Genomic DNA, 27,381 nt, shown 5'->3' with positions numbered 1-27,381 from the left:
TTTTACCAACATTTTCATCCAGATTAAATGTTATGGAGGAAAAGAAGACTACTCCTTTAGAATAATATTTAATTTCATGCTGAGAGCCTATCACACTATCCGATCAATCTGTCCAGAAAAAGTGGCAGAATGTTGAGACAAACCATTTAACACTGACATGGGTGCCTACATTGATCATCTTTTATTCAGTTATGTAAAACCTTTATCCCAAAAGGAAAACTGTTGCTGTAACTGTCTAAAACATTTGTGGTAGTTTGACTTTAATTTGTTGTCTGTCTAAATCTGTCTGTGCATCTAACACTACCCTCTCCACAAACTGACAATTCTGATGTCCTAAGGTGTTTCATTGCTCCTCCATCCAGAGGTGAGACACCCTAAGATAGGAGATATGTTACTAAAAGAAAACTATTGCAGCAAACACATTTCAGGATTGATAAGCTGCAATATATAACATTTTGTATTTCTAGGCTTAATCTAGGTTAGTGAACAGGTTTTGGTTTTAGGGTTACACTTATGGGCTTAATGACTATTATTAGCCTCCACTATTATACTTCACAGTGTTATACACACTGCGGTCCACATTTTCCCTGCTGTGTTCCTCACTGTTTTCTATGCTCAACACCACAGAGAGCTCTACAATTGAGAGCCAGTCAACCAACTTTGACATGTTGTCACCAGGCTTTTTTTTTTTTTTTTCTAAACGAGCCAATCGTATTTAGCCAAGGAGTGCAATGCGCATGTGTTTTTACAATTTTTATTTTATTTTACACAGCTATATCAGATGTTTTAAAATGGATCCCTAGGTCTGATCACTTGAGGACCTCCAGGAGGCAATCTTGCAAGCTGTTGCAGATTACATGCATCCAATGTGCAGCCAAATTGCAGAACCCTGTTCTCTATGCAGAGGCAATTCTATTTCCGTTGTCTGTATCAGTTTCCCATTCTACACTCTCCTTAAGCTCATCTGTGCACTCTAAGACAAGTTCTCTTGATGGTGCAGTAAGATGAGGAAACCATGTGAGCAATGCAAGCAAAATATATGCTTATCCCAGATGAAATATAAACTCATTGGAAAACTTTAATAGTTAAAATCTGCATACCTGAATGGTTTTATATGGAAAAAGATTTGTACTTGTCCATCCACTTTTGTGTCTTAAGTCTCTGCCATACTATGCAGCTAGGAGCGCAGCACCGGTTCTTCTGTTAGTTTAGGAATACAGTATTTCCACCTCAGAAGCTCCATTCACATCTCAGTGTAGCAGAATCGCACTATTCCGTCCACTATTCCAGAGTGTGCTAAAATGTTCCTGTTGATGGCACTGCAAATGCGCTAAAGAAATTGGTTTGTCCTGGGACTAAATGCCAAAAATAAGTTATTCAAAAACCGCTCCAAAAAAAGGGTGCAGGAACTACGTTGCAGAAAAACTTGCTCTTCTTTTGCTCAGATGTGAATGGGGCCTAATTTTATGACCAATGGAGACAGCAACAATGAAGTCATCACCTCTGCTCCTCTTACACAGGTGCATGCAGCATGTCCTGATTGGTGCCTAGTGCTGCTAATTAATATTGAATACATTTGCAAAGCAATTCACAACTGGTGGTGTTTCCTGTTGAGAGTTTAGTTTCAAAATAAGATATTATTCTTTCTTTCTTAATTTGGTATTCATTCCCCAAGTCCGGGGTAGTGAAAAAGGAGCTTTACATGGCTAGAGTGCATGTTGCTACTGCAACAGAAAAATGAGAATCTCCTAACTGAAGTTATTCTCCCAATGTTGAAAGTGCAGTTTCTTAGTAATAGGAGAGTGCACTGACAATCCCCTAAAGGAGTCCTTATGTGTGTTCGTAAAAATAGAACTGAAAATATCTTTCCCTCTTGCTGTCCCCCCTCCCCCCCGTTTTCCCACTGATGACTTAATTCTTTTTATAGACTTCAAAAAGAATGCAATCATTTAAAACCACAATGCATAATTGTTTTGTTTCAGGTAAGCATGCATGTACTTTTGTTTGTCTATGGAAGATGTTTCTAAAGATCTACATTCAGTTTGCTTGGTTTTATGTATGCTTTGTAGTTTGTTTGATATTTTTTTTTTTTTACTATGTACTGTATTTTGACAAAGCAAATTTTGCAAATACATGCTATACAGTTTTTCACGGTTTACAGAAGACCAAGAATCTTAAGCACATATAAGTGTTGTATGTGACAAGATATGGCATTTTTGTTAACTGAGAGATACAAAAAACACCACAGTGAACAACTGTTCTATGGTAGATCAGAGATTTTTTTACATTGAGTTGTTTTTACTGCCATCTTTGTGAAAACTAAATTGTTATAGTGAACCTGTGGCCATACTACAGTAATTTAAAGTGACCCTGTTGGGGAGTCTCATCCTCTGTTTGTCTTTTTTACCATTATCATTTGAACATGAAAGTAAAAGATAATCACAAATGTTGGGGCAGTCTTCCAATGGGGGCAATAGTTCAAGTGATTTACTCACTTCCTATTTGGCTATGGGACAGAAAGTGAAGGGAAGTCTCTGTAATGGGACACAGATGGCAAAAACAAAAAACTGACGGGTTTTAACTCTTGTTTGCTCTATCCAAAATGAAGAAAAAAAGTTATGCCTATAGTATTACTTTAAACAGAAAATGACTGTCACTATAGAGGACATCTCAATCTCGCTGTTTAAAGATCATGTGCATAAAAGTCTAGAAGCTGTTTCCAAGGCTCTTTCCTCCCTTGCATGTCTACTTTGCAACCTGCCATTTCTGCTATGTCCATAAGCCAGACCTTAGGCCCAAGAATCTGTTTCGGTATCTTGGGTCTGTCATTTTCTATTGTACACCAACAACTGAAGCTCATATCTGTGGCCCTAATCTATTATGTTGAGTTAGTGGATGTTTACCCACTATTCAGTACACATGTGGAGGACCCTTTAACTCAAGCAGGAAGCTCCTATTGTTAATTACCTTTGATGGGGAACGCCTCTTTGGCACATTCCTGGGCATCTTTACCAAGGACATCACCAGGGCAAAAAGTACCCTTTTCCCCTAGAAAAAGAATTGAGTCTCAGTTTGGGAAATCCTATACCTCACAGGCCAGGAATAGTTTTTAATTTCTCTCAGATCTCCAATGCAAAGCTTGGGACTAGTTCCACTATGCTTCCTGGACTTCTGAGTGCTCCAAATCCACAGGTTCCTTCAATCAGGAGCAGCACAGTGGCTAAATGTTTAGCACTTCCGCCTGGCATACTAGGGTCGTTGGTTCAAATCCCAGCCACGGCACCACCTGCCTGGAGTTTGCATGTTCTCCTTGTGCCTGCGTGGGTTTCCTCCGGGTACTCCGTTTTCCTCCCACACTCCAAAGACATGCTGGTAGGTTAATTGGATCATGTCTAAATTGGCCCTAATATGTGTGTGTATGTATGAATGTAAGTTAGGGACCTTAGATTGTACACCCCTTGAGGGTTAGGGACTGATGTGAATGTACAATATATATGTGTAAAGCGCTGCGTAAATTGACGGTGCTATATAAGTACCTGAAAGAAATAATCAGGAGGCACCTCTTCTTGTTGGGGGGGGGGGGGGGCTAATCTGTTGGCCTTTTACATCTACCTGGCCCAAGGCAGATTTTGGATGTTTAGATGTCCAGGGAATCAATTTCAATCTCTGCCTCAGCTCTTCATGTTGTCGATCAAGGGTTTTAAATCAACCATGCTCACTGGTCCCAAAGTAAACAGGATGGAGGTGTTTTGGATCTAAAGGTTTTCAACCCTTCAGGTACAAAAAAATCTGCATACTCTAGCAGGTTATTCTTTATTTCCCTTCTTCTGGTGGACTGTCTGGTCTCTGTAGACATCAGAGGTGTCCACTTGCATGCTCCCATCTTTTTCTTTTTTTTTTCCCCAATTCTTTAAGTGTGCACAAAGAATGACAATAAAAAGGTAGATGACAAGTGGCCTGCTCACCAGGTAGCAATATAGCCAACAAAATAGGCATGGTATTTTTTGAAAGACAGAACTGGTACAGTTTTAACAATACAGGCAGATAAGGTCAGGGCATTTTGGCAAGTAAAATCCCTGGGGATTTATAAAGTGAGCATTGCAGGTTATCTGAAGGACAAGTTATTATCTCAGTCAGGGCATATGAGATGCCTGCTCTATCTAGTTGGGCATGCCACTGTATGGTGATGAACAAGAAGAGCTGGCCCAAAGCTGCAAGCCAAGGCCTAGCGCACCCATGTTTTCTCTTAAAGGTAAATAAGACATAATCCCATCTTTCTTTTGCTTCTTGTTTTTGCAGTGGGAACTCTTGTATTTGCCCTGCTTTGCTCTTAACCCATTTCAATAGTGTGGTATATGGACAACCTTTTGCCAATGGAATGTTCAGCACAGATTTTTAGTCAAGCCCATCAAACTGTCCAGATTCTCTGCAGTGGAATGGGTGGATCCTGCACCTCTAGTAACCAGCATTGGAATGGAGTTACCCCTTGAAGTACTTCAGAGGTTATCTCTGGAATAAATTTTAGTTTAAATGATTCTAAAGGCAGAAGGTTTTTTTACCTTAATGCATTCTCTGCATTAAGTTAAAAACTTTCTGTATGCAGCTCCCCCAGCCCCCCTACCCCATAGTTACCCAAATCTGATCTTGATCCAGTGCTGTGCCCAAGACTATGGACAGAAAGGCAGCAGCGGGAGCCATTGGCTCCTGCAGGTATTAATCAGACCCAGAGAGCAGGGGGAGGGGCTGAGCCACGCTTTGTGTGTTAATGGATACAGAGTTTGGCTCGAAACTGAGCGCACACATGTGCCTCCATAGCAACTATCTTGTTATAGGGGGGCGGGTTTACAGTCACTCTAAGGGTCATCCTCTGATAAGGCTCTAAATTTTCCACTTCCATGTTTAGACATTTCATTTCAGGAGCCACCTCTGCTTTTGGATGTACAGTATCTCACAGAAGTGAGTACACCCCTCACATTTTTGTAAATATTGTATTTCTTTTCATGGGACAACACTGAAGAAATGACACTTTGCTACAATGTAAAGTAGTGAGTGTACAGCTTGTATAACTGTAAATTTGCTGTCCCTTCAAAAGAACTCAACACGCAGCCATTGATGTCTAAACCGCTGGCAACAAAAGTGAGTACTCCCGTAAGTGAAAATGGCCAAATTGGGCCCAGTTTGCCATTTTCCCTCCCCTGTGTCATGTGACTCATTAGTGTTACAAGGTCTCAGGTGTGAATGGAGAGCAGGTGTGTTAAATTTGGTGTTATCGCTCTCACTCTCATACTGGTCACTGGAAGTTCAACTTGGCACCTTATGGGAAAGAACTCTGAGGATCTGAAAAAAAGAATTGTTGTTCTACATAAAGATGGCCTAGGCTATAAGAAGCTTGCCAAGACCCTGAAACTGAGCTGCAGCACGGTGGCCAAGACCATACAGTGGTTTAACAGGACAGGTTCCACTCAGAACAGGCCTCGCCATGGTCGACCAAAGACGTTGAGTGCACATGCTTGTTGTTTTATCCTGAGGTTATCTTTGGGAAATAGACATATGAGTGCTGCCAACATTTCTGCAGAGGATGAAGGGGTGGGGGGGGGGGGGTCAGCCTGTCAGTGTTCAGACCATACGCCGCACACTGCATCAAATTGGTCTGCATGGCTGTTTTCCCAGAAGGAAGCTTCTTCTAAAGATGATGCACAAGGAAGCCCGCAAACAGTTTGCTGAAGACAAGCAGACTAAAGACATGGATTACTGGAACCATGTCCTGTAGTCTGATGAGACTAAGATAAATTTATTTGGTTTAGATGGTGTCAAGCGTGTGTGGCAGCAACCAGGTGAGGAGTACAAAGACAAGTGTGTCTTGCCTACAGTCCAGCATGGTGGTGGGAGCGTCATGGTCTGGGGCTGCATGAGTGCTGCCGGCACTGGGTAGCTACAGTTCATTGAGGGAACCATGAATGCCAACATGTACTGTGACATACTGAAGCATAGCATGATCCCCTACCTTCGGAGACAGGGCCGCAGGGCAGTATTCCAACATAACCCCAAACACACGTCCAAGATGACCACTGCCTTGCTAAAGAAGCTGAGGGTAAAGGTGATGGACTGGCCAAGGATGTCTCCAGACCTAAATCCTGTTGAGCATCTGTGGGGCATTCACAAACGGAAGGTGGAGGAGCGCAAGGTCTCTAACATCCACCAGCTCCTTGATGTCGTCATGGAGGAGTGGAAGAGGAATCCAGTGACAAGCTGTAAAGCTCTGATGAACTCCATGCCCAAGTGGGTTAAGGCAGTGCTGGAAAATAAAGGTGGCCACACAATATTGACACTTTGGGCCCAATTTGGACATTTTCACTTATGGGTGTTTAGACATCAATGGCTGTGTGTTGAGTTCTTTTGAGGGGACAGCAAATTTACATTGTTATACAAGCTATACACTCACTACTTTACATTGTAGCAAAGTGTCATTTCTTCAGTGTTGTCACATGAAAAGTTCTAAAATATTTACAAACGTGAGGGGTGTACTCACTTCTGTGTGATACTGTAAGTCCTGGCCTTAATGATGACCTCCTTTGAAGCAGTTCTATATGCCCATTTTCACTTCATGTCGCAACTCAACTCTGTGCAAGGTACTTGGTTTCTAGAGGAAGCTTGTCCTCTAGGGTGGTACTAACACCCTGTTCTGTCCTTTGTCCATCCCTTTGACTAACAGTAGTTCCCTAGGGTATTGTCTTTAAATCCCAAGGCCCTTGATCATTCCTTTTGGGGTCTTATCTAGTGGACCTATTGTCCAATTTTCCTTTATGTGTTTTCAGTTTGAGAACCCTCCCAGTTTTTCCCATTTCATAACCATTTTTGTTATTAGTATGATCTTTTCTTTCAGGTAGTTATATTGCTCCAACTGTTGAATGCTCTGGCTGCAGAATTTGCATCCTTTGAGAGAGTCATTCCATTTTGACGATGATTCTTCAGGTCTCCACATCTGGTCCAGTAGAGTACTTCATCTTTTCTGGTTCACATTCAAGCATTGGTCTTTCTAATAGTTACTGTTCCTGGTTTTCTTAAATCTTTCAGTGACTGTTGCCCACCCATCGGTTAGACTTCAATTTGATGTCCTGTTTCAGAATCCCTTTGTACCTAATTGGATGATGAAGAAAAAAATTTTTTTTTTTTTTTTCTTGAAGTCCATTGAAGTCCCTCTAGTTCCCACACCTCCTGTAGGCTCAATATAACCAGTTTCAGAATTCATGTTTCTTACAATGGACTTCAACAAAGATTTTAAAATAAGAAATATTTTTTGCTTTAGGGCGATTAAATCTTTGTTTAGCTCTGATTTGATGGACTATAAAATGTACTACTGTGGGTTATGTTATGAGATTTTTAGAGCACTTTGTAACATTTTGAGTAGGTTATTTTTGCATTTCAGAAGTGCACTATTTCATGCTTTAATGGTAAGTATAGATAAATCCTATCGCTAAAATCTCATATAAGCTATAGTAATGTAAATAATGAAAGTCATTTTAATATTTTTATAAATCTGCAGCTGTCATTACAATACCTTGTGATACTGCCTTGAGGAAGCTTTTTTTTTTTTTTTTAAGGCATGTCTTGCTATAGAGTGAAAATGCATTTCCCTGTTGGTCCCATGTGATGTTACCCTGTCACACAACCAATGGAGGCTACAAGCTGCTTTTCTAATACATAATACACAGGCATGGTTCCCTCGCCCTCAAATACCATGCAACCATCACGGGAGTGTATGTACATCGGACATGGCCGCAGGAGCTCATCAGCAGCACTGAACTGGAATAAAGAATACTTTTAAACATGTATTTTGTTTTTAAAAAACATTTGATATAACGTTGGTTTATATTTATGGTGTTTGACATAAAGGGCTTATTCATAAAGGTTTTAATTAATAATTGACCTTTTTATGGTGAACACATTCTCCATTTGCAATAATGTGATCTGTCATTTTATTTTAATTTTCCCAATTTAGAGACATTCCAGTTTTTTTGGCTTAGAATATACCACCCTAAAACTTGCATTATACATTTTCCATAAGATGGAATAACACTTTTGACTTTTACAATTTTTTTGTTGGAAAATCATGCAACAAAATAAAGTGCTGTGAACTGAAAAGCTATTTTGTTGATGCTTAAGTATACACCACTAAATGTCTTATGTGTTCACCAAAAAAATTTAAGAAAAGTGCACAAGGAATGAAAGTTAGTGTTTGCCTATTGAACCCATTGGTAACCCCGCTTCGCTACTCTACCTCCCCTACACAGTGGGAAGTCAGCTGTGAAGCTGCAAAGGAGTCACAGCCAGCTTCCCATGCGCCAGCACCAGGGACCTGAATAACTGGCCCAGGTGAAGATGGTGCTTGATCCTTGGACAGGCAAGTGTCTTTTTTTTAAACAAAAAAAAAAAAAAAAAAATCTGTGCTTTCCCCTGGATGACGGTGTGACTAATGCGACCTATGTGTAATGATCCAATTACCTCTTCAGAACTGTGTAATAAATCTCACCTTATGAGACAACTTCAGACCAAAACAGTAAGACTTTGCTCCAGGACTCGAACGGCAGAGCCAGTCTCCATTAAAAAAAATTCTATATGTCCTAGCAAATGCACCCTTGAAAAATTATCTAAAATAGAAACTATTTGTTCCTCATTTCAATAGTAAGGAGGACCTCTTTGGATCTTGATAGGTATGCTGTGTTTACCACGCCAGCAAGCAGGCCTAACGTCCATTACTACTACTGTGAATCATACTTTTGTTGCTCATCAGTGCTTTTCTGTAGCCTGTGCAGGCTCTTTAAAGTAAACTGGCAAGTTGATATCCTATTGTCCTTGTATAGTGCAAAAAAGAAAAAAAATTTCCCATGAAAGCATTGTGCTTGGTTTAATGTATGTGTTGTACATTGTGGTCTCTTGGTGGGTGGGCCTTAACACAGAGAAGCCACATATATGCATACCAAAATGTAAATAAAGATGTGTGGAATGTGCATTCCTGGTACAGTTACTGGTGCCTAACAGCTCCCAATTGCAAGTAGCGGTCTCCAATCATGTGACTGTTTTGACAGCCAATCATGGCAATCACATAATTATAAACCCCGCCTCCCTGCATCAGAAACCCCTTAAAGGGCTGCGGGAGGTGTTGGCGTTTAAGGGTTAATGTTGTGGAAGTGTGCTCTTTAAGTATGTTCTATTTGTGATAGGAATATGTACTCTCCACAGCAGAGTGTTAGGTGTTTAACGTAGCCCTTGCAGTACAAAGCATAGCATGTAGGGGATTACGTCCTATAGCTGAGTACCCCACAGTTTGCAGGAAGACATTCCTGCACAATACGAGGATGTATTTGGGGTGCACTGCATTCCCTAAGGTCTCTGAAGATGGATGTTGATTGTCTTGCCTAGGTGCTGTGGGGAGAAACTGGGGGTAATGGTTTAGTTTTTTTTTAATGCAGTTTATTGGCAAGGAGAGGTTGGCAACTTAATAAATAATGCAACTGCCATTTGATTCTGTATTAGGTTTTCCACCCCTCTACTAGCCATTAATAGATTGCTGCTACAGATTAACAGGAAAGCATTTTGTTTGCTTTCTGTATTTTATTCGGTATTTACACGTATACGCTTATTTTTTAAATGGATGGTTGTTTAAATAGCTTGTTCCTATAATGCATTATACTACTCGTGGTGGTCTTTACCCAACTGTATTAGCTATGTTTCATTACATATTGAATTGCATTTTACTTTCCAGGCTACCTGAGTAGAAGAAAATCCTCTTAGGCATAGCAATGAAGTCTTATATGTATGGATGATTAATGTGGTTAAAGAATCAAAGTAGATTTAATAAGCTTTAAATGTTCAGGTAAGTAATTGTCAGTGTTTTGGCAGTCATAACTGAACAAAATGCTTTTGAGCAGGATATCTTCTTATACCTTATGCATATTTACATAAAACATTTGCAGTGTCATTTGTTCAGATGTGCCCTTAAATCTAACTCTTGCCAGAATAAAATATAATGGATGCTTTTTGCTGAAACCATGTTTTAAGTAAATTTTTTATTAGTATAGAAGTTGAATGGTGTGTCCTCAAGAAGATCGCATTCTGTATAATGCATGCAAATTCATTTTTTTCAGCTACATATGTGGATTGATAGTGATGAAATTTAGGCTGCATACTGTATATAAATGAATTTGCAACCAAAACATTGTATTTGAATTGCTCCTTTTTAATTGTGATTGAGTTTTGGGTACGTTCATATAAATAAAACCATTTTGGAGGTTAATGAAAAAATTGCTTAAATATAATTAGGGAAGAATACCCACTTTTTTTATAGCAATTACTACATTGGGTTAAAGAAAGACATCCCATTTATTTTAATCACCATGTTAAAACCCTCAGTATAGTGACGTAAAGCTTATCCAGTACTCATTATAAGCTTGCTGAAGTTTCTGCCCTGCTTCTGCTTGCTGAAATGACATCTCATGAAAGTAGTGGTAAGTTTGTGGTGTTAATGACAGTTTTTAAAATGTATTTAAAGGAGCATTATACCATTTTTAAATCCTTCAAAATGATGCTAAAATCTAATTCTGCTTCTGCATTAGCCCCGTGGGGAAATGATAAATGAAATTGGCCATTTCAACAATCTTATTATGGTAATCTGGAAGCTTTCTTCTTGGTTTGGGATTTGTAAGGCTTTTGTCCATTTTGTTTTAATTGGCAGCCTATAAATGAATGCTTTTATGGTGAAATATTGTTGTTCATCCTATTTTTAATAGAGCTCTATTGATTTTTCATTAAATTTTATAATGAAAAATTCCATGAACTGTCTATGCAAAGGACAGTGAGAAGTTGTACAAATGTGTCACTCCATGTTGTTCATCCGGGATGCACTTCCCCGAAAATACCTGAACCACAGTTGTTCAGTTCTATGCACATTCTACTTATACTTTACCATTTTGTAATGGAATTTAGTGCTGGCAAGAAGTCTTTAGGGCTGCCATTTGCTGTGACTATTCTATTCGAAAAGAATAGCCGAGACTGAGTCCAGAAAAGCACAGGTACCAGAGGCATTGAAGCTAACACTGCTGTGCTCCAGTTGCAATTTTCAGAATGTTGTATTTGAAAGGGGACTATACTCTTGTGAGTGTGACTAATGCAACCCAGTTTCCTCCCGCTGTCCTTTTCAACAATAATTTATGGAATTCTCCTTTTATAGGGGGTTATTGAACTCTAATCAATTATTTTTTCTTTTTTTTTTCTTTTAACTTGTTATAGCGTTACGGCAGTATTTTGAGGTCATCGGTGGATATTCATAAAACTATTTTTAGCAGTAAAACTTTCAATAGAATCAAAATAGTATTAACCTCCACTCTTCCTTTACTGCAATGTGCTCTTTTGTGTTTCAAGTTGGAAATTTGTTAATGTGATCAGCTTCAAATATAAAAGCATTGTGGTAAATGATAAAAATATTTGCACATTTGTATTTACACACTTCTACCAGGTTGCCACACACACACTATATGCCAAAAGTATTGGAACACCTGCCTTTACACACACATGAACTTTTATGGCATCCCAGTCTTAGTGCGTAGGTTTCAATATTGTGTTGGCCCACGCTTAGCAGCTATAACAGCTTCAACTCTTCTGAGAAGGCTGTCCACAAGGTTTAGGAGTGTGTCTATGGGAAGGTTTGACCATTCTTCCAGAAGCGCATTTGTGAGGTCAGGCACTGATGTCCGACGAGAGAGCCTGGCCCGCAGTTTCCGCTCTTATTCATCCCAAAGGTATTCCATCAGGTTGATGTCAGGACTTTGTGCAGGCCAGTCAAGTTCCTCCACCCCAAACTCGCTATCCATTTATTGATCGACCTTGCGTTTTGTACTGGTGCACAGTCATGTTGGAACAGGAAGGGGTCATCCTCAAACTGTTCCCACAAAGTTGGAAGCATGAAATTGTTCAAAATGTCTTGGTATGCTGACGCCTTAAGAGAAGTGTGTGTGCATGTATATATATTGTGACATGGGGGATGATTAGCTTTAGTGGTAGATGCTTTTCAAGTGAGTCCACGCTAGCCAGAAACACTTTTTCAGGACTTGGTAGCCCATTTTTAATAAAAGGCAAGGAACAAAAACACAAAAGTCCAAATTAAGCTTTTCCACACAGGGGTCCTTCTCTAGTGGTAAATACCAATGAAAAATGCTAAGCCTCCTGGTTACTCCTTATTAGCACTGCTGGTCAGCAGTACCTCTGCTGGTATGGGTCTCCCAGTCCACTGGCTATTCGTGGCACACAACTTTGAACTTCTTTAACGCGCACAACCTCAGTCCTTTAACGCACACAGCTTTGAGCCCTTGTACTGCACACAGCATCTGTCTCACGCAGAGACTCTCAATGGCAACCACTGCACCCCGCTCCCCCCCTGCAACTCTCAGCAGACCATTATAAGGGCTGTGAGCACCTGGGCCCACAACCTGCTGGTTGACTACAAACTCTGGACACTGGATTGGAGATTTCTTTCCTCCCAAGATACTTTGAAATCTCCAAACTATGGAGCCCCATCCAGAAATATCAAAGTCTGGAGAAACCTGCAAAATCAGTTTTCTCCACTCAAAATCTACACTTCGCAGTTCTGCACATGTGCAGACCCTGTGTCCATTATCAGACCACTTCTACTTTTATCCTGTGACAGGGCCCTGCACTGATATATAGATAGATTTTTTTATATATATATTACACACACACCCCCTATATTGCCAAAAGTATTGGGGAACTCCTCCAAATCATTAGATTTAGGTGTTCCAATCACCTCCATGGTCGCAGGTGTATAAAATCAAACACCTAGGCATGCAGACTGCTTCTACAAACATTTCTGAAAGAATGGGTCACTCTCAGGAGCTCAGTGAATTCAAGCATGTCACCTCTCCATCCGTGAAATTTCCTTGCTAGAAGCTATTACACGGTCAGCTGTTAGTGGTATTATAACAAAGTGGAAGCAACTGGGAACAACAACAACTCAGCCGCAAAGTAGTAGGCCATGTAAAATGACAGTGGGATCAGCGCATGCTGAAGTGCCCAGTGTGCAGAAGTTGCTAACTGTCTGCAGTGTCAATAGCAAAAGACCTCCAAACTTCGTGTGGCCTTTAGAGTAGCACAGCAGTGTGTAGAGAGCTTCATGGAATGGGTTTCCATGGCCGAGCAGCTGTATCTAAGCTGTACATTGCCACGTGCAATGCAAAGCGTCGGATGCAGTGGTGTAAAGCACGTCGCCACTGGATTCCAGAGCAGTGGAGACATGTTCTCTGGACTGACAAATCACGCTTCTCTGTCTGGCAGTCTGATGGACGGGTCTCGGTTTGGCATTTACCAGGAGAATGGTACTTGCCTGACTGCATTGTGTAAAGTTTGGTGGAGGGGGGATTATGGTGTGGGGTTGTTTTTTAGGGGTTGGGCTTGGCCTCCTAGTTCCAGTGAAGGAAACTCTAAAGACATCAGCATACCAAGACATTTTGAAAAATTTCATGCTCCAAACTTTGTGGGAACAGTTTGAGGATGGCCCCTTCCTGTTCCAACATGACTGAGCACAAAGCAAGGTCCATAAAGACATGGATGAGCGAGTTCGGGGTGGAAGAACTTGACTGGCCTGCACTGTGTTCTGACCTCAACCCAATGGAAAACCTTTGGGATGAATTAGAGCAGAGTGCATGAGCCAGGCCTTCTTGTCCAACATCAGTGTCTGACCTCACAAATATGCTTCTGGAAGAATAGTCAAACATTCCCATAGACACTCCTAAACCTTGTGGATAGCCTTCCCAGAAGAGTTGAAGCTGTTATAGCTGCAAAGGGTGGGCCTACTCAATATTGAACCCTACGAACTAAGACTGGGATGCTCTTAAAGTTCACGTGCGTGTAAATGCAGGCATCCCAATATGGCAATAAAGTGTGTGTATATGTATATATAGTGTGTGTGTGTGTGTGTGTGATCCCCCCAAACCAGTCTTTCTGCATGGATCCAAGCACAATGTCCTACATGCATAATCTTTTGCAGGAATTATGCAAATCTACAGCAGTGAGGATTTTTCAACAGTGATAAAACATTCCTATTGTCCTGTAATAGTTATGTGTATGTGTGCCTTCATGCAACTGCCATTTCAAATAGTAGCCTTTTGCCAAATTTGTTTTTGCTGCTGTGGGTATTATAGCTAATTTCTTGTGAAATTTTATAATTGTCATTTTTTTTTTCTGGACTTTCTCTCAGGTTTTCATACAGTACAAATACCAGGAGTGGGAATTAAGTGTCAATATCATGCTAATATATAGGGCCACCCTTAAGCTTGCTCTTTGAAGGGGAACCCCTCTCTTTTATCAAGAAAATCAAGGGGGAGATGAGTATTCTTTTACCTCAAAAAAAGCGAAAGCTTTTGCAGGCGATTTTTCAGCTTCTGAGATGAAGTGTTTTGGGTTTTTTTTCTTCCTCCAGGCCTCTGGTTTCAAGTCCATGTTCAGCTGTTCCCTATGACCTAGACCTCCAAACTCCCATGTTAGGTAACGCTTTGATTAAAAAAAATATCAGGGGTCTGTTGAGATCTGATCTCTCACCAGAGAAAGGGACTGAAAACAGATTTCAGTCCCTTTCTCTGCAACCTCAATGCACATGAATGAATAGCGATCTCTGCATAGAGACCTATTCATTCAGAAACTGTCACATAATAAACAGTTTACTATGTGAACAGTGATCAATGACTACAGGAGCAATCTGTACAGATTGTTGTCTTGTTCATGAAGGAAAGGAAGGGGGCTGGTAAACAAATGTTTACCACCCCCGCCGCTCTCCATCCATCCTGAGAGCATCTCTCTCCTGAGCAGCAGCTGCAGGCAGGGACAGAAATCTGGCTGACAGCACTGAAGGGAGGGTCACTGAGGGAGGGGTGTCGGGGGTGTGACAATCGTGACGTCAAATCCTAGCCCTTCATACCAAACACATGACCGAAGGACTAGCCTATCTAAAACCACGTGCGTAACAATGCCACGCCCAGCTGCACCCTGCACATCGATTTTCCAGCTAATGGACCACAATCGATGTACTGGCAGCCTGAGAGCGATTGTTACTGGGTCAGGTTAATTACGCAACTAACCCTTCACACTGCCACCACCTCCTTTTTGTACAGAGAAAGAGGAAACTTGGCAATATCAGCAATAACACTATGTTTGAAATAATCGTCTGTATACCACTGTCACTGCAGGCAGGTTATACAGAGGGTTAAACACACAGTAGCGCTTTTCAGTGGCAGGAATTTGTAGTTTGCATTAAAGGCGTTAGAAACAGTTCAACACTTTCAAAAAGTGAGATTTATTACTAAAAGGTCAAAAGGGTGCAATAAAAATATTTACAGAAAAAGATGTAGCCAATATATATATATATATATATAACAATAGCACAGCAAAGAGATAACAGGAATTTAGAGGGTTAAAGTACTTGCCAGTCAGCCTTGGTGTAAGTAGCTTCAAGTTTCATAAGTCAAAAGCATTTATCTCCCACTGTCAGAAAAGAAGAGTCTCCTGTCTTAACATCGAAACTCTCTCACACACCCCACTCCAAGCATAACAGCCTTTTTCTAGGATCTCAGCAGGGTGTCTCCTTACAGCAGAGAGCCAATTGCCTCATTTGGGGATGGGTGTTGGGGCGGGGACCCAAGCTAGAATAAAAATCCCTCATAGCTTATATTATGGCCCATAACTTTTCCTCGGGGCATTTAGCAGCCGTGCCACTAGTAGATTAATATGCAGACACATCTGTGGAATGGTTAGATATGAAATATTCCCGTGAATGGTTCAGGAGATATAATTTTCTGCTTTTCTATATATGCCAGCTAAGGAGTGTAAACTATCAGGAATCTTGTATCAAAGTGACCAATCAGAATATATGCCTGGTTTTTATGCATGTCCCTCATATTTCAAGATATGAAATCATAGGGGAAAATGGACGTTGAATGTGGTGTCTAGTTTATTACTTCTCTGGAATGCCTTTTAACTTAGTGAAGGGCTTGGTTTACGCTTTTACGATATCCCAGATTGCACAACTAACAGACAGCTAGGCCCCAGCTCCATTGGGGGTTCTATACCTCGGAGCTCTCCTGCTGTGCTTTGGCTGCCTGTGACTTCTTCGTCACTCAGCCCACATGTCACTCCACAGCGAAGGAGGGGAGGGGATGATTGGAGGAGGCAGCCTGCTTTGGGAGTGAGAAATGGTAAAAATGGAAAATTTGTAACAAAATGGAGGTTCGTATCCACCTCTGGGTGCACGATTGCTACAGGGGGGCATGCCCTTTTGCAGCATAGAAAGCTGGTGGGAGGGAAGCTGGTGTGAAGCTGCAGGGTCCATCTGTGGGCAGGATTGGTGGATAGGATTGTTGATGGGGGGGTGTTAGAGAAAACAGCATATTGACCAGGCAAGATGGAAGAAGTGCTGTAGGTCCAAACAGACCTGGCAGTGAAAAGGTTAAAATTTGGCAGAATCCCATGGCACACCAATCAAAAATGTAAAAAAAATCAAATGTTACAATCAATGGGATACTTGAGCCTGGGACGACCCACACAATCGCTCTATTCTGACAGGAATGTATTAGATACAGACACGGGGCTCCTGGTGTGCAGTCCTTAGTCACTGTCTGTACTTGTTGTTTTCAATTTTTATTTACTACAGGTACTGTCAATTTATGCAGCACTTTATATACACACACAGGCACACGTAACATTCACATCAGTCCCTAATCCTCAAGGAGTGTACAATCTAAGGTCCCTAACTCACTTTGATACATACACATGCTAGGGCCATTTTATTTATTTTTTTAGACAGGAGCCAATTAACCTACCAGCATGTCTTTGGAGTGTGGAAGGAAATCGGAGTACCCCAGAGTAAACCTGTGCAGGCACAGGGAGAGCAGGCAAACTCCAGGCAGGTGGTGCCGTGGTTGGGATTCAAACCAACTCGAGTACTGCCAGGTGGAAGTGCTAACCATTTAGCCACTGTGCTGCCCACAGGTTAGACTCAAAAAGCTCAGTTCACACAAGTACGTAATAGAGAAGGGTAGCAGAATTGCACTGGCGGTGCTTGAATCTGTTCAGTATTTTGTAACGCAGAGTGCACGGATTGTCAAGTGTTATGCAAGTCATCCAGGTCTTGTTTCTTAGGAGCCAATTCACAATCTAGCTTCTCAGTTGCTGGTTTTAAAGAATTGGTTGTTTGAAGCCCAGGTCCTGAAGGGGACGTGGACCCATACTATTATAGTTCCTGGACAGCCTACTTTGCGTAGTGCAAGGCTAGAAGATTACATCCCAGGAAGCTTTCTGTGGAGTGAATCCTCTCTTCTTCTGCAGTACCATCCAGAGTTAAATCTTGGCCTTACCTATTCTTTTCCAAAGACCGCACCACCATAGCATGCATGCATACAGGTAAAAGAAAAACCTTAGGTCTTTAGAACCACTTTAAGTCCTGGTTCACACAGATGTGAATTCTATGCGGATTAGATCCGATTGGAAAGGCATGGTTTTGCATGTCTTCTGAAAAACATTGTTATGAAAGCCACTCACATCTATGCGATGAGATTCTGGTCCGTTTTTTAAAAAAAAAAAACAATTGGTACAAATTTTATCTCCAGCTATGCCAGATCCCCTTAGAAATCACATTAAATTGCACCTGTCACAACAGAGATCATTCTGTGAAATTGCATCCCATTCACACTGCATCTGTGTGAACCTAGCCTAAGGTTTACATGGTGGATGTTCAAGTCTTATCTGATGCTATTTTCTGTTGTAAGGTGCTCCAAGCTGCTCTGAATTTTTTTTTTTTTAAGACCTCCTTATGACCCATTTGTTTCATGTGCCTGTGAGCATTTGTTGCCAACACCTCTGTTGGACTGCTTTGTTCACCCCATCCACAACTGAGATTCTGTGTCCTGTATTGTACAATAGTGAAAATAGTGGGGGGGGTTTTTGTTTACCTGTAAAATTTAATTTACTGGAGTTTTACAGGACACAAGTCTCTCCCCTCTGTATATTATGATCAACATTAATGGTTGGCAAAAAACTGAGGTTCGCTTGGAAGTAAGCAGGATTATTCAGGGCTGTCCTCACAGCTTTGCCAGTGTCTAATTCCTTTAAGGCAGCTGCATAACCCAAGGTTTGAGAACCTGTACTCAAAGAAAAGGAATTCACAGGTAAGAAAACATTTCAATTATTTCTACCCTTGTGTTTTGTAAAATGAAGGTTTTATGATGAATAGCATCAGTAACCTTAACATTTTATAATTCTGTAAACCGTCCATTAATACAATTCATCAGAAACATAACATTTCTCTGGGTGATCTGTTAGGTTGCTTTTGGCTCCACTCAAAGTAGAGGTGAAAACCTATCCCTGTGTCCCAGAACATGGGCTGCAAGCTTGTTCTAATACATATCCAGGGGGCTAGTAAATGTAAAGAGAAAAGGATTGTCGCTACTCCTTACCAGCTCAGGTAAATAAAAACTGCCATGTCAGCCTGTGTGTGTCTACCAAACCACAAGCACTGATGCAGTTTGATCCTGCCCCCTGGGTGAAATGTATACGTTTACGGTTTGGTGGAGACATATAGGCTGAGGCTGCTTTTTTAGTGTTCACCTGGGCATTCAGGAGTAGCGGTAATACTTTCCTCTTTACATTAATTTCTCTGGGTGATGCCAGAAAATAAAATGGAATTTGTTCATGCAGTGTGTTTTTTTTTTTTTTTTTTTTTTTATTTTATCTGCTCCTGTTTCAGAAATTTTCCCATAGGGCTCTGTAAGTCCAGAGACACTTAAGTGTGATTACATAATTAAAGAAAACTACAAAAGCAATTTTTAACTTATAAGCTGAAGCCCATGCGTCAGCAAGGTTCCATTCATCATCTAGGAATTCTACTGTTTTTGAGGTAGGTGTGCAACATTAGATGTAAAGCAATCTGACAGATTCCCTTTTGCTTGTCTCTAAATGGGAGCCAACCCCTACTTAATGCGAAGGAACACAACAAAAAAAGTTGAACTTTTGTGTAACCTTTGTCTCGCTATGTATCTGATGCTTAATTCAAAACTTTATTTTTTTTAAAGAGAAAAAAAAAGGTGTTTATACCATGTCACATTAATTATTCAGCAATGGGTTTTGTTTGTTTGCCAGGGCTGCCCTGTGTAATATAATTTCCTGTAGTTACCATAGGTATGAGAGGTCTAAAGTAATTGGGTCTACCAAGATATGGGCATTCCTGAACCATTGTTGAATTTTGTTAAGCCAGATAAAATGTATATTTGAACTCCTTAAAGCAGAACTAAAGTCTGCAATATTTGCCTATGCTACAATGGTTCGAGGCTTCTTCGGTATTTTATTGTCTACCTGATGCAAGTCTTCGGCTGTCTTGATTGACTAGTGTGGGATGACATCACTCCCATGCATGCGCAGTTCAGTGTATGTTCTACAGATAACTGTGTACAGACAGGTAGGTTTATTTTATTGCAGAAGAGACATTGCATGTCTCAAGTAATAAAGAGCTTGCCTGCTCCCAGTTTTCTCATTTGAGACTTTAGTTTCACTTTAAAAAAAAGTAAATAGTATCTTCAGTGGGTTTCCTATGTCCTTTTACACCCATGAACAAATTTGTTGGTACCCTTCCATGAAAAAAGAATCCACAATTTGTTTTAAAGGCCAAGTTAACTGCAGGAAAAAAATGTGCATTTATTTTGTTTTTTCACAGCAGCCTACAAAGTATTGCATCCGTGATCAGTGCTTAGCTACATATTACACCTTAAATACGGGTATATCATGTTGCTAAAGCCAGAGTTTTATGCTTTAATAACAGGAAACTGACCAAGTAATTGGCATCCTTTTTTATAAACTTTTTAATACAAGTTTGATGTAACTGAAATGTTTCATTTATGGGACCCTTAACCTAATGTTTTGTTGCAGAACCTTTAGAGGCAATCACTGCTAGCAAGTAATTTCTGTAGCACAGCAGTGCAACCCCAAAACATTACCAAGCCTCCATGTTTCACAGTAGGTACTTTTTTAATTTTTTTTTTTTTTTAATCCTTGACTGCCCATTTTTTTAGTGACCTCTATTAGTTTTCTCTCTTCATCCCAAGGGATAGTCTCAAATGCATTGTTGCTTGTCAATATGCTTTTTAGCAAATATCAGTCTTTTTGTTTGTATTTTTTTTTTTAAGTGGGGTCCTCCTGGATGGTCTTCCTTTGAACCCACTGTGGCTCAAAAAGCGACAGTGCAATTTGACGCAAATGTACCTTAACCTTGAAGTTCAACTAGTATTGTTTTGGAAGTTTTCCTTCGTTCTTTTTCTACCATTCACACTGTTCTTCTGTTCAGTCTGGGATTGATTTTCCTCTTGTGGACACTTTCAGGGAGGTTGGCTATACTCACATGGACCTTACATTTATTAATATTTGCAACTATAGTCACAGAAACCTGCTGATTGGAAATGGCTTTTTAGCCTTTACCTTTTGCAATGCTGTTCTATCAATTTTTCTAATCTCCTTAGATAACTGTCTCAAATTCTCTGATCCATGTTCAATGTGTGGTGTACATGATGATATGAAAAAGCAAAGTAACTATGCTACTTGAATCGACTGAAGATGTGAGATCATAACTACAGAGAACAGTTACTTTGAAATGTCACTAAGATCCAATTAGTCTAAATCTTTTCTAGGAGTACCAACAAATCTCTCCAGGCCATTTTAAAATATCTTTGTAAAGTTAGCAATAATCTGTTTCTTTTCAGAATTTCTTTGATTACTCTTACATCAAAGGCATGCTGATGTTCATGAGACAGTTGCTTTTAATGTAAACATTTCTCAGATTCAGATTCTCATCTCTCATTTCAGTGAGCTGTAAGGGTACCAACAAATGTGGCCACATCTGTAAGTCTCGAATAAGAAAAACATACATGTTTTAATTTTAACGCTTGAGATTTTGAAATATAAAAATGGGCAACAATTATATTTTTTCATACATTTCAACACACTTTATATGAGGTATTATATGGGGATCTACAATCTGTTAAATCTTACAGATATCTGAATATTTCTTTCTTTCTCTTTGGACTTAAAACTTCTAACTAAAATATGCAAAATTATTCTTCCTCCTATCTAGCAGCTCATATAAACTTCTTCAGATGCAGTCAAGATGTTTCTTTCAGTACTCGACTACAGCAGTGAGACAGGGACTTTGGCACTGCATTACATACTGTTTGGATATGTTGTAGCTTCTGTAGATATTAGATGGCCATATTTGAGGATAAAATGCAGCCATTTGATGTTTGTTTTTGTGTCCAACATGCATTTATAGCTTAACAAATCATGCGTAGACTAGAGACTTCTGTCTTTAAAGCTTTTTATTTTAAACAACCCCCCCCCCCCTCCATGCAATGAAGATGGACAGAGGAAGATCTGTTTGTCCAGATCAGGGGAGCAGGCTGGATGGCTGCCCTGGCTCCCTCCATAGACACAGTGGAAGAGTGTTTAGCCACCCAGGTTTATCAAACCCGGGTTTCCAGTATAAAGAGGAAAAAATCGTGAAAACCAAAACTTTATGCAGCTACCACATCTAATGGCTGGTAAGCTTCCATATAAAACATTTTTTTTTCCTGATTTAGATTTCTTTTTAAAATTCTAAGGACACATTGAGGGCCAATTTACATTTGTATACCGTTGCAGTGCATTAATGCACATGCCAATGCACCACAACTGACTAATAAACATGAATTACTTTTTTTTCTTCTAACAATGCAGTGTACCAGTCATGTATGTATGTTAGAGCCCAACATATTGCAGTATGTTAGGCTCTACTGTACAATACACTGGGGCGTCATTCACAATAAATAGCAGTGCACATACAGCATGTGCATTGCGTGTTGTCACAATGTACAGTGTGAATGAGTCCTAAAATGTTCGGAGCCTTTTGTGAGAACTTAACTTGCACCTTTATCCCATGGAGAGCTCTGTTCCAATGTTTTTATTAGCAAAGTTCTCAACTCTGTGTTTTTATGCCAGTGCCATTAAAGTGGTAGTATTCTCATGTGACCTCGCAGTGCATCACTATACTAGAAGAACCCCCTGGACAAGGCCCTCAAAACTCTATTTTTTTGAGTTAACCATTAATGGACAATTGTAATTTTTGGAATCCCCATTCTTGATAAAAATTAAAAAATTCCCTCAGGCATTCCACTTTTCAGTCATATTGTGGGCTTACAATATAGTGTTTTTCAGCCCTGCCTACTGTCTTTTGCTTAACTACTCAACCACCCTCGCTGTCAGATCTTGCCAACATAAAGGTCTAATCATTCTAGTCCAAAATAAGAATTAAGGGGCTAAATAGACAATTTCAGAACACGAGTTGATTTACTAAAACTGAGGAGCGCAAAATCTGGTGCAGCTGTGCATGGTAAACTATATGCTTCTAACTTCAGCTTGTTCGATTAAACTTTGACAAAAAAAAACTGGAAGCTGATGGGTTGATTTTATAAAATTGGAGAATGCAAAATATGGTGCATCTCTGCACAGAAATCAAAATTTCCAGAGGACACAGGAAAGCTCTGAATTTTGGACAAGATCCACTTGATCAAATTTGCACATATCAAACACACATAACATGCTTCCAATAGGGTATTTAACAGACCAAAAGGGAGCAATTGAGAGGTTTTACATACATCTTAAGTGGAGACTCAAATTACATAAACCTATTCCTTGCTAGTTCTCTTTACATGTGAAAATATGTTCACTAGAAATGTATTTATATATTGCAGAGCACGTATAGTGGTTTTGTATATATTTTTTTTTATTTTGGTCAGGTTTCCTAGATATGGTCAGGACTTGCATAAACAATTTTTTTTTAACCTGTTTGGGGAAAAACCCATTTACAGGCCTCAGTAGTTGAAGCTGGAATGTATACACAATTAATGTCAGGAATTTTTCCTTTATTTGATGGATCCATTCTAGGTTTCAAAGCCAGCCAAAATGCAGGGAGCTGATGTACTATAGTGCACTGGGAATGCTTTGTCATGTATTAAATGTTTGTCAATTGTGTATAAAAAATATATATAAAACAGAATTGTAGGCTCCATTTAACACAAATGAATTATAGCATCCTTTCAACATACTGTATTCTTTATATATTACAATAATAACCGCATGCGGGTTTGTAATTAAACTAGTTTAAGCCATAAGTTATAAAATCATACAACACTTTACATCTAACATATCTGAACAAAGACACATTTTGGACACCCCAAAATGAAGGGTGCATTGTTTGTAAGAAAAGGTAAAGTTTAACAAACCTTTTTAGGCCTGTAACAAGAAATGAAACATTACTGCAAAATGAACAATGTACTCAGTGGCTCAAGCATGAAACCCTCCCTTCTCCACACACCATAATCCTCCATTCACCTGTGCAAGAGATTGTCTTAACAGCGTATATGTGGAGGTATTTTCAAATCACCTGTGTTCTATAATGGAAATTCTTGCCTCTGGTTTCTAGTTGTGAAATGTGATATGCATTGCAACTAACAGGGCTGTTTATTGATTCAAGTCAGTGACTAGGAATGTGAGCTGGACAGAAGTATGAGAGCTTGCAGTGAGCAACATTTGAATGTTTTTCAAAGCAGATGTGGCATGCAAAGCAAAGGTAAGATATAAATTCCCTATCCTCTACCACAAGTTAAAATTGAAAATATTTTGTGCCATTTTAATGGTTGATAAAATAGAAATCTAGACCTGGTAGCATAACAGATGTTGGGCATTGTCATTGCATTATAAAGCCATTGTACCTGCAGCAATTTTGCTTTATATGAGTGGCCTCAACAAACTGAATTGCATATCAAGTATACAGGAACCTTAATGAGAAAAATGAATCTAGCTTATTATCCAGTGTTTTTAGTGACCAGCATTAAAGCACTGCTTAACACCAAACATCTGAGTGTTTATCTACTATAAAGGAAACTTCTTCCATGTTTTTCCCATGCTACTGGTCAATGAGAACAGACTGCAAATGGTGATTGGTATCTTTCCATTTGCTTCCTCCACTTCTGATACTTTGTAACATCATCACTAGCAGGACATGGAGGGGTGCTACAAGGCCTGCAGTTGTGCTCTGACAAACCTTGATCATTTTTAGTTTTTTTTCCTTTGTGACGCAATAAGCTAGCACATCAGGCTATATAGTAGTCATTCAACTTTAAAGTAGGAATGCAATGCTACATATGTGTCACAATGGATCTTGTTCATCTTGTTGACCATATCAACTGGTCAGTTTAGTTTTATTTTATCACTCCTCTTCATTTGAAAATGAAGGAGCGAATCTATTTGGCTGTCGTAAACAGAAAATACTAAGATGTGGTTTGCGCCACCTTTAGTCTATAACTTAGTTTTAATTTTCACTTTTTCCAGTGTTTCTGCTGGTGATGGCTAAAATTGCAATAGGTTGTGTTATTGGTAAACTCTGCTTTTTATACCATATTAAAATCCAGCATGATTAATAGCAAGTACTGAGCAGCTACTTCGTAAAACAATGTTCCAGCCCCTAGTAGCATTGATGATGGCAATAATGATAAAGCTCAATGGCTTCTGATAACATAGGGCAAACAGCTGGGTGACTTCATTAGAAACTTTTACAGTACTTTGTCCATTTTTATTACAAAAAAATACATGGTTGATAAGGATAATCATTTTATACCACCCTTTCTCTGTCCGTTCGCTTACCTGTAATGCAACTGGTTAACCGTAACATTTAAGACAGTTGGACTGTTTTAAATAACATTATTCTCTAGAGCTTGTGATTTTTTTTTTTTTATTTTTTTTTTTACATCGTTTCAATTCATCTTGTTAACTCCATTTTAAATATATACTTTAACAGATTTAGAATGTCTTTTTTGTGACACTGTAATCATCTTCTGTTGCTAGGATTGTGTATACTAGTTACTCATTAACTTGCATTAACACATGCAACTGCTGCTCTTTATCCGTTTTATACAAAATCTGTACCCAATATTTAGATCATGTGTATCTCTTTAAGTATCTAATTTTTGGATGATATGCCTCTCTGAATAGGGCTTCTTTAATGATGTTTGTAGATCTTTTCCTTTAACAGATTCCGTTTTCTGTAAATTTGTAGCTGTAACATCAAATGTGCAAATGATAAATGGCTTATTTATGAATCCTGTGAATTGAAAACGTAATGAACAACTTCCCGTTCCATTAATGTTATGCTGAAGTTATTCTGGTTATTTTCTCTCCAGTTCTTTACTTCCAGTCATCCCCAATGCCAGTTGCAAACTTTGCAAATGAGAGCAACATTATAATTGGATAGACATTCTATTAGATTATAAATATCTTCATGGTAAAGGTTGTTGGATAGAATATATTTATGGATTGAGGTTGGGGTTGGGTGGTATGCCATCCAATGAATTGCTGCCATGTATTAAACATGCAACTGTCTTAAGATCTTCTTGTATTTTACAAATGTGATAGTTTTGTATTTGTTAATGTGCAAACGAAGAGCAGATCTTTTGGCGTTTTATCTTCTTTAATTAAGCATCGGTAGCCTCCCAGTTTATAATTTGCTGTTTTCAATAATCAAAATTTCTAGTATACCATTTTGAAGTTAATAAGTTGACTTGCGTATTGCTCACTAAGAGCTATGCTGTAACACCGTAATTTAAGTATTTGATATTTTAGTTGCAATCCAGTCTTACAGTAAATTGTATCAAGGAGGAACATTTCAAAGTAGAAGTGTAGTGCCATAAGGTCTGTGCCTCAACCATTTTCCTGAACTGTCACTACAGCCCCTCAAAAACCCTTTAATGCTTACTAGCCAACAGTCCGTTTCTAAGGATTTGTCTGCCTTACATAACAGTCCTAATGTCTGATTGCTCAGGTACTGATTTGTGCAAGTCTGCATGGAATATTATATTAAAGCCCAGGGTTTTGATTTGGTTCTCTGTCAGCTTCTAAACAAAAAAAAAACCTTAACATTAAATTGATAATTCTAGTTTACATTTAAAAGCTTACTGTTGAATTCTAGAAGATATATTGCAATGTAGTTAGGAAGAAGAGATAAAGGAGAGAATCTACCAAGCAAGAACACAACAGAATTGGATGCCTATCTAATTTCAACAACCTTACCAAATTTTCAAAATTTAACTACTTCTAAATTTATTTTCAAAATCTGAAGTACACGTACAACACCAGAAACCTTGAAGAGAAAAATAACATTAAAAGCACTAAAGTACCTGGGTATTAAGGGATATGCAATGCATCTGTATGTTTGCAATCCTTTGTACCTGCAAATCCTGCACATCCAACTCTTTAAGAGTTCTACAAACATCAGTACTACATTAAGTCGTTGGGCATGTTTTTTTTTTTTTTTAATTAGAAAAACTTCTAAGTGTCCAGGGACATGTATTATAAAGAAGTGGGACCTTATCTAGCCAGCAGAAAGGACTTGTTTTATGATTTTATGAACACTGCTGCGATCTTGTGTAAATCTGTCTCATAATTTACACTTCTTCTCTTTTCATTGCTTTGTTTTGTAAAAAGTCTGTAAACCTCTCACAGTGAGGCCCTAAAATGTTTTTCTTTTTCTTACAAAGTTATATCTTGCTATAATAACATATAAAAGATAGACCTACTGAGTTTTTGTTAATCTGTTAATATCTACCTATGTTTTGTGAAAGGCACCTCAGGATCTGTTTTCTTCTGCTGCTTGCAGGTTTCTGTTTCTCTGTTGCGTTTTGTAAAATATTACATATAAAATTTCTGATCTTGCCAGTCAGAAAATCCCATATGATAGTAGTTTTTATTTATTTATTTTTTATTTGGAGAAGTGGTACTTGAATTATTTGTTAGGGTGAGCTAAAATTTTGGAATTGTAAATACTTGTAAAAACAAATTGGTAATGGATAATTTTTTTAGTCAGGTTTTTGTACAGAACAATTACTCAGTATTATTCGAACTTAGATGCGGTTTACATATCTTAATTTTGTATTTATAGTTTACTAGAATATAATTAGTGACACTATTATTTCTTTAAAATGTAAGTGCCATCTGTCTAAAATAGAATTGCTTATATGTTTTTACCATATCTAGACACCTGTGTAATTAATTTAGTTATATTTGTAATATTTTTGATTATTTTTTCTGTGGTGCTGTGTGTTCATCTTGTACTGTTGTTGTTTTCTGTTTTCAGGGCAGTCAAAAAGGACTTGATGGTGGCTGAGAAACAAATGATCAAGGGCTTGTGATCTTTAAGGTAATTAAGTTAGCTTCAAGATTAACCAATGATTAACACCTAGTTAAAGTGGAACT

General features: G+C 39.0%; 1 protein-coding gene across 1 annotated transcript in view; it reads left to right on the top strand.

Annotated features, from left to right (window-relative positions):
• PSPC1 (paraspeckle component 1) overlaps positions 1–27,381 on the top strand; it is a 127,615-nt gene that overhangs the window by 88,675 nt on the left and 11,559 nt on the right. Inside the window, exon 9 of the transcript XR_016309587.1 lies at positions 27,263–27,325. The gene's annotated coding sequence lies outside the window, so the exon portion shown is untranslated. The remainder of the gene's footprint in view (positions 1–27,262; positions 27,326–27,381) is intronic.

This window comes from Staurois parvus, unplaced genomic scaffold (genome assembly GCF_062004578.1).
Source record: "Staurois parvus isolate SC_StPar_1 unplaced genomic scaffold, SC_StPar_1.0 ptg000050l, whole genome shotgun sequence".
Taxonomy (NCBI): Eukaryota; Metazoa; Chordata; class Amphibia; order Anura; family Ranidae; genus Staurois; species Staurois parvus.
The sequence above is the reverse complement of the archived record's forward strand: the minus strand, read 5'-3'. Positions and strand labels throughout refer to the sequence as shown.